This window comes from Lissotriton helveticus, chromosome 6, assembly GCF_964261635.1.
Source record: "Lissotriton helveticus chromosome 6, aLisHel1.1, whole genome shotgun sequence".
NCBI classification, from domain to species: Eukaryota; Metazoa; Chordata; class Amphibia; order Caudata; family Salamandridae; genus Lissotriton; species Lissotriton helveticus.
Window position 1 is genome coordinate 685,125,678 of NC_136067.1, and position 10,121 is coordinate 685,135,798.

Here is a 10,121-nt window from a genome sequence, read left to right on the forward strand (position 1 = left end):
GCATATATTCTGCCAACATGTTTCAGCCTGAGGGAAACCAAATCCCGAGGCTTTCTTCAGGGCCACAGTCCTTAACGTTTGCTACTGCGTATCGAAAAAGTGAAAAAAATGACTAAACCAATCAAAGGATACAACTGTATCGTGATAAGTTTCTTTCACTCCTCTGTATCAACCAGTGTCAATTTTATCTGTTTAAAGAAACAAACAGAAATATTTTACATGAATCCCAAAAATAAGAATGCTTGTTGGTCACCATCCCATACTGCGGTAACTGCAATGTGCTAGCTACTTTGTACTGACCTGTGTTATACAGGGAAGAAACCTCACCTCTCCTGGACCCTTGCTCAGGATACTGTGAGGCCCCGCTCTAGAAAAGGTAAAACAAGGGATAAGGCAGAAGCTTAGGGTTGAAATCACCTAGTCTACCTCCTGACTACCTACACTGATACCCTTATAATATTTACACCTTTTCGAGCATAAAACCAGTCTCTAACTAAGAGATAAATAAGCCCTGTCTCAAAATCAGTCAAGAAGAACCATCTCCGGCTGTTCACTGCTCATTCAGGACTGAAAATATACTGTGCCTGATAGGCTTACTGGCAGAAATGTATTAAATGAAGAGGTTAACAGGAGACCCTCTCTATTGGTTTTAAGTAATCAAATCACCTCGTAATACATGAATGTATCATGGTAGTAGAAGTAACTGAAAAGCAAGAAGGAGAGCTGTAGCCTCACCTGTCCGTCGTTGCCTCGTAGCTTCCAACTGAGCTCAGAGGGAGGCAACGAGGGCAGGATTCTGGCCGCTTATGAGGGTGTTTAGAGAGGGAGGAGCCTGCCTCGAAGTGGTCGCTTTCTATTAAACACGTGAACTGGAATATGGGTGGCATACCTTATTAGTTAGTAGTAACGTAGTTTACGACTCCCTCGGTCGCGCTGCTGAAACTCGCGCGGACCCAAACAATTGCCACTGCCAGTTCAGTCTGAGCATGCTCTCTCGCGAGAGCGGCACAGAGAACTACAGAACCGCATCATTACGCAGGCAATTGTAGTTCGTAAGCCATTACCCTACCCAGTGCCCATATATGTCAAAAAAGAGAGTATGCAAGTGGTCAAACAAAGACAAACGCAATTAAATCATCATGATGTCCTTGCTCTGCGAAACCAATGTCTGAATGGTGGATACGGCAGACGTACCCATAATCACAGATAATGGACCGTATGCCGATCGGACGATATCATCCGCTCCGAAAAAAACTATAATCATTATTTGTAAGAGACAGGACAAACTTCTCTTGGAACCTGACCAATGTCCGGAATAAATCCAGCCTCTGTCTCGTGATGAAGCTGTATCAGTAATACTGTATCAACACCCTAATCAAAATGGCATATAACACTGTCACAGAGTCAAAATCCAGTCCTGCCCGTTAGAGGGCAGAGGGTGTGTAAACTACTTGGTAGAATGCGAAGCAATATGCAAGTGTCGGCCATCTCGTGGAACAAATGATGTCAGCTGCAAAGCGCTCCCTCGTCCTACACACGGAGGAATAGTCATCCTGGAAGGAGTGGAATATGGAAGAAAATGACCCCTTTAGCTCAAGGGTGTCCAGGGTATCTCATCATTTAATCCACTAACATCAGCGGTCAATCTATAGATCCATTTCTGTTCTTTGAGAAAAAGAAACCTGGAAATGTCAGCAATGTGTGATGCAACATAAGGTTTCTCTAAGACTGTCCAGGTGAAGTCAGTTTCCTGGTGATGGCACTCCAGGAAATATTTTGACAATTTTGATACAGTTTTTTTACACCTGAACACACTTTTGTGCTCGAGTATTCTGGTGCGTACCTTCCTGGTGGTCATCCCCACATATTTCTTCTTGCAGGGGCATGTAAGGAGGTAAATTAAATTAGAGCTGTTACAGTAAGTGAACTGTTTCTGCACCCACGGGCGGCTAGTGCCTATGTCAACCTCAAGGGAATGTGCCGTCTGGGGACACGCTGAGCAAGCACCGCAGGGATGGTGCCCTGTTATAGCTGGGAGATCCCATAGAGTGCCAATGGATCTGATAGATGTATCTTTGGGTTGCGTGTGGACCAATTTGTCACGGAGGCTGGTTGATCTCTTAAAGGCGAAAAGCGGGGGCTCAATTTTGTTGTTGCCAGCATTCAAGAGCCTCCAATGTCGCCTGACTATTTGTTGTATCATGTTAGACTTTGTATTAAAAGTACTAACGGAAGTGATGCGATCTGATGGTGGTTTGGGCATCGGAGGATCTAATAGGCTCGAGCGATCGTTGTTGGAGGCCCGTTTCAGAGAACGTTTGGAGATCGCACTCACCTGATCTTAGAGGGCTGGGGGCCTGCTGGGCCTGGCGTCGCAAGGTGAGCTGGAAGCGCGGATGGGCAGAAGGCAGGCAGGGCAGCTGGAGGGGGGAGGGGCAGCGCAAGCCTCAAGGCTAGCCAGGTGGTAGGGGCCGGGGCCGGGCAATTTAAATGATTGCAATTTGCAATTTGCAAATAAAGGCCCCGCCGGTGTTGAGTCCTGACCTGAGCGTCAACGGTCAGCGTGGCTTCCTTTGTCTTCTGCTGCGCGCCCCTGCTGCCACACCTTACAGTAAGGCGCGAATTGCGTGGGTCGTGATTAGCTCATTGCGCAACAATGCCCATTTGTTGTCCCTGCCCTCTGACAAATGTTATGAGGCCATTGGTCACCAGCCAGCCCCCCCCTGCCCAGTGCCCCCGCGGCGCGCATACGTGTCCCGGAAGGCCGGGGCGGAAAGGAAAGTGAAAGTCAGCAAGACTTGGATAGTGAGGAGTAAACAACCCTGTAACGCCGCCATTGATCCACCCACCATTAAGACTACTACTACTAGTAGTCACACACCGTGTCGCCCGGGCCCGCCTACCCATTTGTATCAATTTCAGGGGCCCCGGCAGGGACCCCGCACGCACCATTCATTTCATCCTCAGGCTGCAGTGGCTCTCAACAACACTTCAAGAGGCAGCAGAGAGCCGAGCCTCACGGGCGGCGGGCCCCGGCCAGTGGGCCCCGCACCATTCCTGCTGCCAGTCAGCCTCACTCACGGGCCCCGGCCGGGGTCCCGCACCATTAGTGCACAGCGCACTAGCTAGTCACTAGCTCAAGTCAGTAGCAGTAGTCCCGGCGCTCAGCCTCGGGCCCGGCCGGGGCCCCGCACCACCATTCCTGCTGCCAGCCTCGCTCACGGGCCCCGGCCGGGGCCCCGCACCATTCTGCTGCCAGCCTCATGGGCCCCGGCCGGGGCCCCGCACCATTCTGCTGCCAGCCTCATGGGCCCCGGCCGGGCCCTGCACCATTCCTGCAGCTGCCAGCCTCACGGGGCCCCGGCCGGGACCGTCAATAATTTTAAAATCATCATGATGATTCATGAAACATACGTCATCAATGTATTACAGTGAGGGGCCCCGGCGGGGCCCCATGGAGTGCGAGGCCCCCCCGCAACGCGGGGGTTGCGGGGGCTTGTGTTACGCCCCTGGAGTAATGCTACGGAGCGCAAAGCGCTGTGTTATGTTACTCTGCCATCAGAAGGTGTTCAATGAGTGGAGTGTGGGTTTACCCATGCATCCACCCATGTATTTTGGCACATTCCAAGATTTGTTATAACTGGTTGACCTCAGAATGCATCAAAATGCTATGCCTCACCAGGGTAGACCTAACGAGGAGAAATATCTTTATTTTTTCCTTGTTTTTTCCTCTGTCTATGTGTGCTGCATACATAGAAAGAGGAGGAAACCTCTGAGGATTGTTTTTGTGCAGAAGCTGTCCCTTGCTGCACAAAAACAATCATGTCGGCAACACAGACACCCTTGCACCACGGCACAAGGGTGCCTGCGTTTGTGCTAGGCAGCCAAAAATGCGCCATTTACGAGGAAAGTACAGGAATGCGTTGTAATATGTTAAGTACAGCACATTCCTGCCCTTTTTCAATTATGAAGCTCAGCAAGGTGGCTTGCTGCACTGTGCTGCGAGAAAGCTCCATGAATATGCCACTAACTAAGGGGCATATTACCAACAAATAGCGATAATTATCGCTAAATGCGCTTAGTGCATTTTTTTTAACGTCGCCTATCGCTGGATATTATCGCAGAGATAACGTGCTATTAGCAATGTTTATCTCTAAAGTGATAAAATATCCGGCGATAGCGGCTCAATGTGTGAATATCGCTGGAAATCCCACGATTGACTCTAATGGGGACTTAACCTGAAAATCCACCTCCCATTGGATATACAGGTTAAGTCCTGGTCCGAACAGGCATTAGGTTCTGGCGATATTCGCGCTTAGCGCGAATTTTTTTATCACTTCGCCTGCCTTGCTAATAGGCGATAGCTGTGTTAGTGACTGCTTTCAGTCGCTAACAGGTTGGGTACGACCACTTTGCATGTCATTAGCGATAAATATCGCTGACATGCAAAGTGGGCCCCAAACCTGTAGCTATCTCCTATAAGCTGTCGCTAACTGCTGTTAGCGACAGCTTGCTAATAGGGCGGGAAAAAGTCCCGCTAAAGCGGCGATATCGCCCTTGCTAATATGCCCCTAAATACCTGGGAAGACAAGTAAAGTTATGTCCCTCAGCTGAAAAGATCACTGCTAGAATATTCTCACACACTGGTGACTCATATTTTCATGAACTGGAGGCTACTATTAGTTCATTCCTCGTTGACATCTACAGCATCTGTTGTCTTGCTGAACTGTTCTTTGGTGTATAAAGCTTTCGTTTTAGTACAAGTCACACTTCGCTGTTGTCTGATCTCTACACTGGATGTTTCTTTTTTGTCATTTGACCCAACTCGGCCTTATAGGAACCATTATATGCAGTTTTACAGTGCTGTGAACTCTCCTCAAATGTTATTTTAAAATAAAGGGGTACAGATTACATGTATTACACCCAAGAGACTGGGCAATTTATTTCACAAGAGATTAGGTAAATATGCACCAACATTTACAATTACTCTTACATATGACTCAACAAGGCAAACTTTTGAATATATCTACAGAAATACATAAATCGATACACATCTACGTGGCTTGGACTGTATGGCAATCAGAAACCAGCAAGGTGAGAGGTTTAGCTAGATCACTATCGAGAGAGATGAATTAACTTACTTTTTCAAAGATTATTTATCAATGCTAAGATTTTTTGATGTCCGTCAGTGAAATACTATCCTGCCTTTTAAAAAGTTATTATGCACCAAGAGCAAGATCAATTTCTGGACTGGCGTTTTGTTTTATGTCTCTGTGAAAAAAAATATTCCAAATTGTGCAAATAATGATGGATAAGTGTAACACAACATGTAATAAACGATGGATCTCAGAACTCCCTTGACTGGGTGGTTGTAACGTTCATCTTTTCCAGAGAATGGACCATAAGGCTGCAGAAAGAGACACATTATATGATAAGCATTCAGATAAAGGATTAGCACAGAGAATGACTGGGTGTTCATTTGTACGACACTTCAGTCTCAGTGTCACTCGAGTCTCATGTAGGCACTTCAGACAAGTAGGGTTATTAGTGCTCAAAATTAGAGCTCATCCAATCCACTTTGCAATACACAGTATAACCTGTATGCCTTTAAATGTGTCCCTGGTTTTAACCCCTTAAATTATATAACATTCTTGAGGAATTTCTGGTGAGGAAAGACTTTCTCCTTGTGTTTTCAAAGAAGCTGGAAAGCTCAATTTTAAAAGGTACTTGGTTAGATGCGGAGAAATAGCAACATATTTGAAGTGTGAAGCTCTTTTTTAGTGGTCAAATAGCAAAATATAAGTTGCTGAATGATGTATTAAACGATAATTTACCCTTAAAATTTGATTAACTTTATGGGGCATATTACCAAGCAATAGCGATAATTATCGCTATTGCTTGGTTAGAGACAAAATTTTACCGCTGAGCTGCGGCGATTTTTATCGCAGATAAACCTTGGTATTACCAAGGTTTATCGCAGATGCATGAATATCGCTGAAAAGTCAGCGATATTCATGCATTACCGAGCTAATGCTCTTAGCCATGTTATCCACCTCCCATTGGATAACATGGCTAAGAACTGCTCAGGGCAGGTGTTAGCTTTTGGAGATATTCACGCTTAGCGCGAATATCTCCAAAAGTTGGTAATAGGAGATAGCGATGTTAGCGACTGTTTCCAATCGCTAACATCTTGGCACGCCCACTTTGCATGTCATTAGTGATAAATATCACTGACATGCAAAGTGGGGCCCAAGATGGTCGCTATCTCCTACTAGCTGTCGCTAACTGGTGTTAGCGACAGCTAGGTAATAGGGAGATAATTTTATCTCTGCTTTCTTGGCTTTTAAAGCCAAAAAAGCGGAGATAAACCCCCTTGATAATATGCCCCTATGTTTTTTAGCAAATGGATCTTAAAGTCAGAACCGGGATTTTTTTTTTAAACTTTGGATTGTCTATTTGATAATTGTATTCTGTGCTAACAAATGAACAAGTAAAGATTTGTAGTATTGCTTCATCATACTGTGATGTTTTGAAACAAGAAATCAAAGTGTATTCAAAATGAATAGAAGCTTTGCAATAAAGTACACATATACAAACACCCTTGAACTATTTGCGAGTGTCTTTTTTATATTACAGAGTGCTCTGAAGAGTATATGCGAGACGATGTGTGATCTACTTATCCAAACTGTTGGTGAAGTGTGATCTTGCAGCTTACCGAACTGATAACGGGGCAAACCTACCTGTGTTGTGCCAATGGGGCAGCCAGGCTCTGTGCACCCAGGAACACATGCGCCAACACATACACGTGTGCGTTGGGCACAAGCAGTCAGTGTGGGGCTGTGTGTACTAGCAAAAAAGGAAGATATTCTATGTTTGGCATTAACAGAGCAGCCAATCTATAGGGCGAATACAGGGCGAACGGTCTTTTCGGGATATCTGAGGCACAGAGTAGTCTGCCCATGGTGGTTGCCAATAGGCACAGACACAGTAAGTAGGCCTTCTTCGGTGTTTGTGCGGCACACAAAGTCTGTGTAACCCTCTGGGCTGCCTGCGGTCTCTCTTACTCCTCCACACCATGGGCCTCATTTATGAAAAGTGACGCATCGCTGCGTGAAAACAGCGATGCGTCACTTTGCACTGCGTCCTCCTTGCGACACCAATGATGCGTCATAATTACAGTAAGACGCATCATGTCGCAAGGAGTTACAGATACGTCAGTATTTCTGACGTATCTGTAAGCGCAAAAGGCACGCATTGCTGGGGTGTGTCACAAAAGTGACGCAACTCCAGCAATGCTTCCCATGTGAAAGGGCCTGCGTCAGTCTTACGCCTGCTGTGAGGCAGGCGCAAGATTTTGACGCAACAGCGTCCTAAAAGTGACGCAGTGAAATCTCATAGATTTCACTGCGTCACTATTACGAGGCTTTTTGCGGGAGAACGCCCCCTCTGCATACATTATACCTGACGCAGGTATAATGTAGCGCAGGGGTTTACAAAGTGACGCATCTGCTTAGATGTGTCACTTTGTAAATAGTGCGCAACAGAAGGCATGTTTTATGCCGCCGATGCGTCACAAAAAGTGACGCATCGGAAGCGCAAAACTGACGCAAGGGCTCATAAAGGAGGCCCCATGTGACTCGCCGCTGTGGGGGCGAGGGGGGGAGGGGGGCACGGGCTGCTGGCATTAGAGGCGGGAAGAGAGCCTCAGCTTCTTCATGCTGCTGTCGTGGTTTGTGCACGTGAGCTTCCGGTCCGGGTGCTCTGTCCCTTATGCTGCAGTTCCTGCTTATGTGACTTCTCTGGTTGATTCTTTTATTTGGTTTGTATTATTATGGTTGTTTCTGACAGTGCCCGAAGATGCTGTGGCCTTTTGCCCTCTGTATGTCTCTGTCCACGACCCAGCTGCCCCAGACAAACACACACAGAGGGGGGTCATGGATCACGGTGTTAATGTAAACACGGTCTCTGAGCGCGTGCTGCTTCATGGCGCGTGGGCACATGCCCCGAAGGTGTCAGTCACACCTAAGCAGGCACATGGAATCCCACGCTCTCTTAGTTTATCAAAAGGTTAAATTGCAGAGCAAAGTCATAGTTCCATGCCTGGGGCTTGGATACCCTGCGGTGGGGCTGGATTTTGTAACTATAAAAAGATGACCTGTCCAATGAGGGATTTCACAATTTTCACAGGTTATGAATGCATTGCGGATTTTCTACAGCTCCTTTTACGTGAGCCATATTTAAAAGGCGCTTGAGCTACTACTGCGTCATTATTTTTTTGACACAGTGGCAGTGCTTTCTTTGTTCCATATTTACAAAGTGACACATCAAGGCCCATGCGTCACTTTTTCGTTGAGATGCATTGAATTTTTTTTCCTTCTTTATTAGAATGAATAAATGCAAGGTGGGCGTTCCTTCGTAAAATCATCCGTAAAACAGACGCAGTTGTACTTATGACTTTTTCCAAAAGTCACAGATCGCCGGGATGTGGGCTGCTGTACTTGAGATGCGCCAAAATTCCTCGCCTCTAAAACTCAGACGTAGGAATAACTCATTGGCTGTTGCAGAGAAATTTGACCAACTAAAGTGACATGAAACAGTGGAATCTGCAATTTAGTCACATCCCCTCAACAGATAAGTACACATATAAGGTAGGTAACACAGTAAATCACATATCACACAGCATTAATGAGGTATGTCACACATACAAGTGGGCATAGTGTACTTATGTGTACCACTATGCCTACGTATGTGTGACATTCAGGATCAATGTAATAGAGTGCAATCTGAGTTTTTCACCTTTTGACACGCTATTAAATTGGTCCAATACAGTAGGCTACTTGCTTCAGACAAAACTGACGCATCTCCTCTTTGTATGACACATTGCTGTAGTTGCATCAGTTTTATGACCAACTGCAGTAATTCACCACTTTGGGGGTGGATGCCTTGAGCATCCTTCCAACGGATATGTCAGAATTTCTAACACATCGTTAAGCCCTTGCACCATTGAGCCTTGTATTGTAATTGCGGTGCATCAATGGCATTGTAAGTATTTTCATGCAGGTGCAAGAAATTTTGGTGCATTGCTGCCTTAGTGCATCGATGCATTATTTCTTGTAAATATGCCCCGAAGTGTCTGAATTGCACAATGTGAAACAAAAAATTTGGGATTAATCCGGCTTCTTCATTTAAATGAATTGTCTGATCCTAGGCAATTGTTTTATTTCACTTTCCCTAATTTTTCGTTATTACATAAGGATCTCGAAATACATGACTTCAGGATGTATGCTGTACAAAACCTTCTCCTGTGTTTGATTTAATAAACTATAATGTTGTTCATGTATAATAAAAAACCACGCTACCTAAAGAGTGCACATAACAACTGACTTCCCTCTTAGCTCACTATTGGCATTGTTGTCAGGGTGGGAGGGAATGAAAGTTTCTAAATTCATATTAAAAAGAAATTCTCAATGCACTGATATAATCTGGTATACAAAGGTGAACTGTTCTGCATCTTAATGATATAATCTTTCTGAATTTTCAACAGATTTATCTTTTTTTTTTTCAAAACAAATTTTATCGAGTCAGCAGATAGTCACAACATCGCGTACAGGATGGTTGTGGTAATATGTATTCAGCTTTGTAACATCAAATCTGTCGACTTCTATTAGAGCAGTGCATAGCGAGCCTATAAACGCTAGCTTGCGACAGTACAACCTTTTGTGTTATGTCCATTATAATGTTCCATAGGCTATTCCCCTCGAGCCAGCTAGCATGTGACCTAGTCCAGTGTACAGTTGTCCTTCCCTGGATTCCGTTCATTCCAAAACCTCCACTTCTGCAATCAGTGGGGGGTGGGGGAGGAGGGGGGTGTGGAGGCTCCAGATAGAGACCTCTATAGTCTGCCCATTTTAGCTAATTTTGTTATGTTTCTGTGGGAAACCCCTTGCCTTGAATATAGGTTGCTTGTGGCCCATTAAAAAATCCCAAACCACCTTCCATGCCCCCAGCCTGGTTAGAGCCTGGGCCTTCCATGCTTTAGCTATGTCCCTTTTTGCCAAGGTGAAACCTAGGATCAATAAAGGCCTTTTATAGTGATTGTCTCCTATTTCTTCTCTGATGTG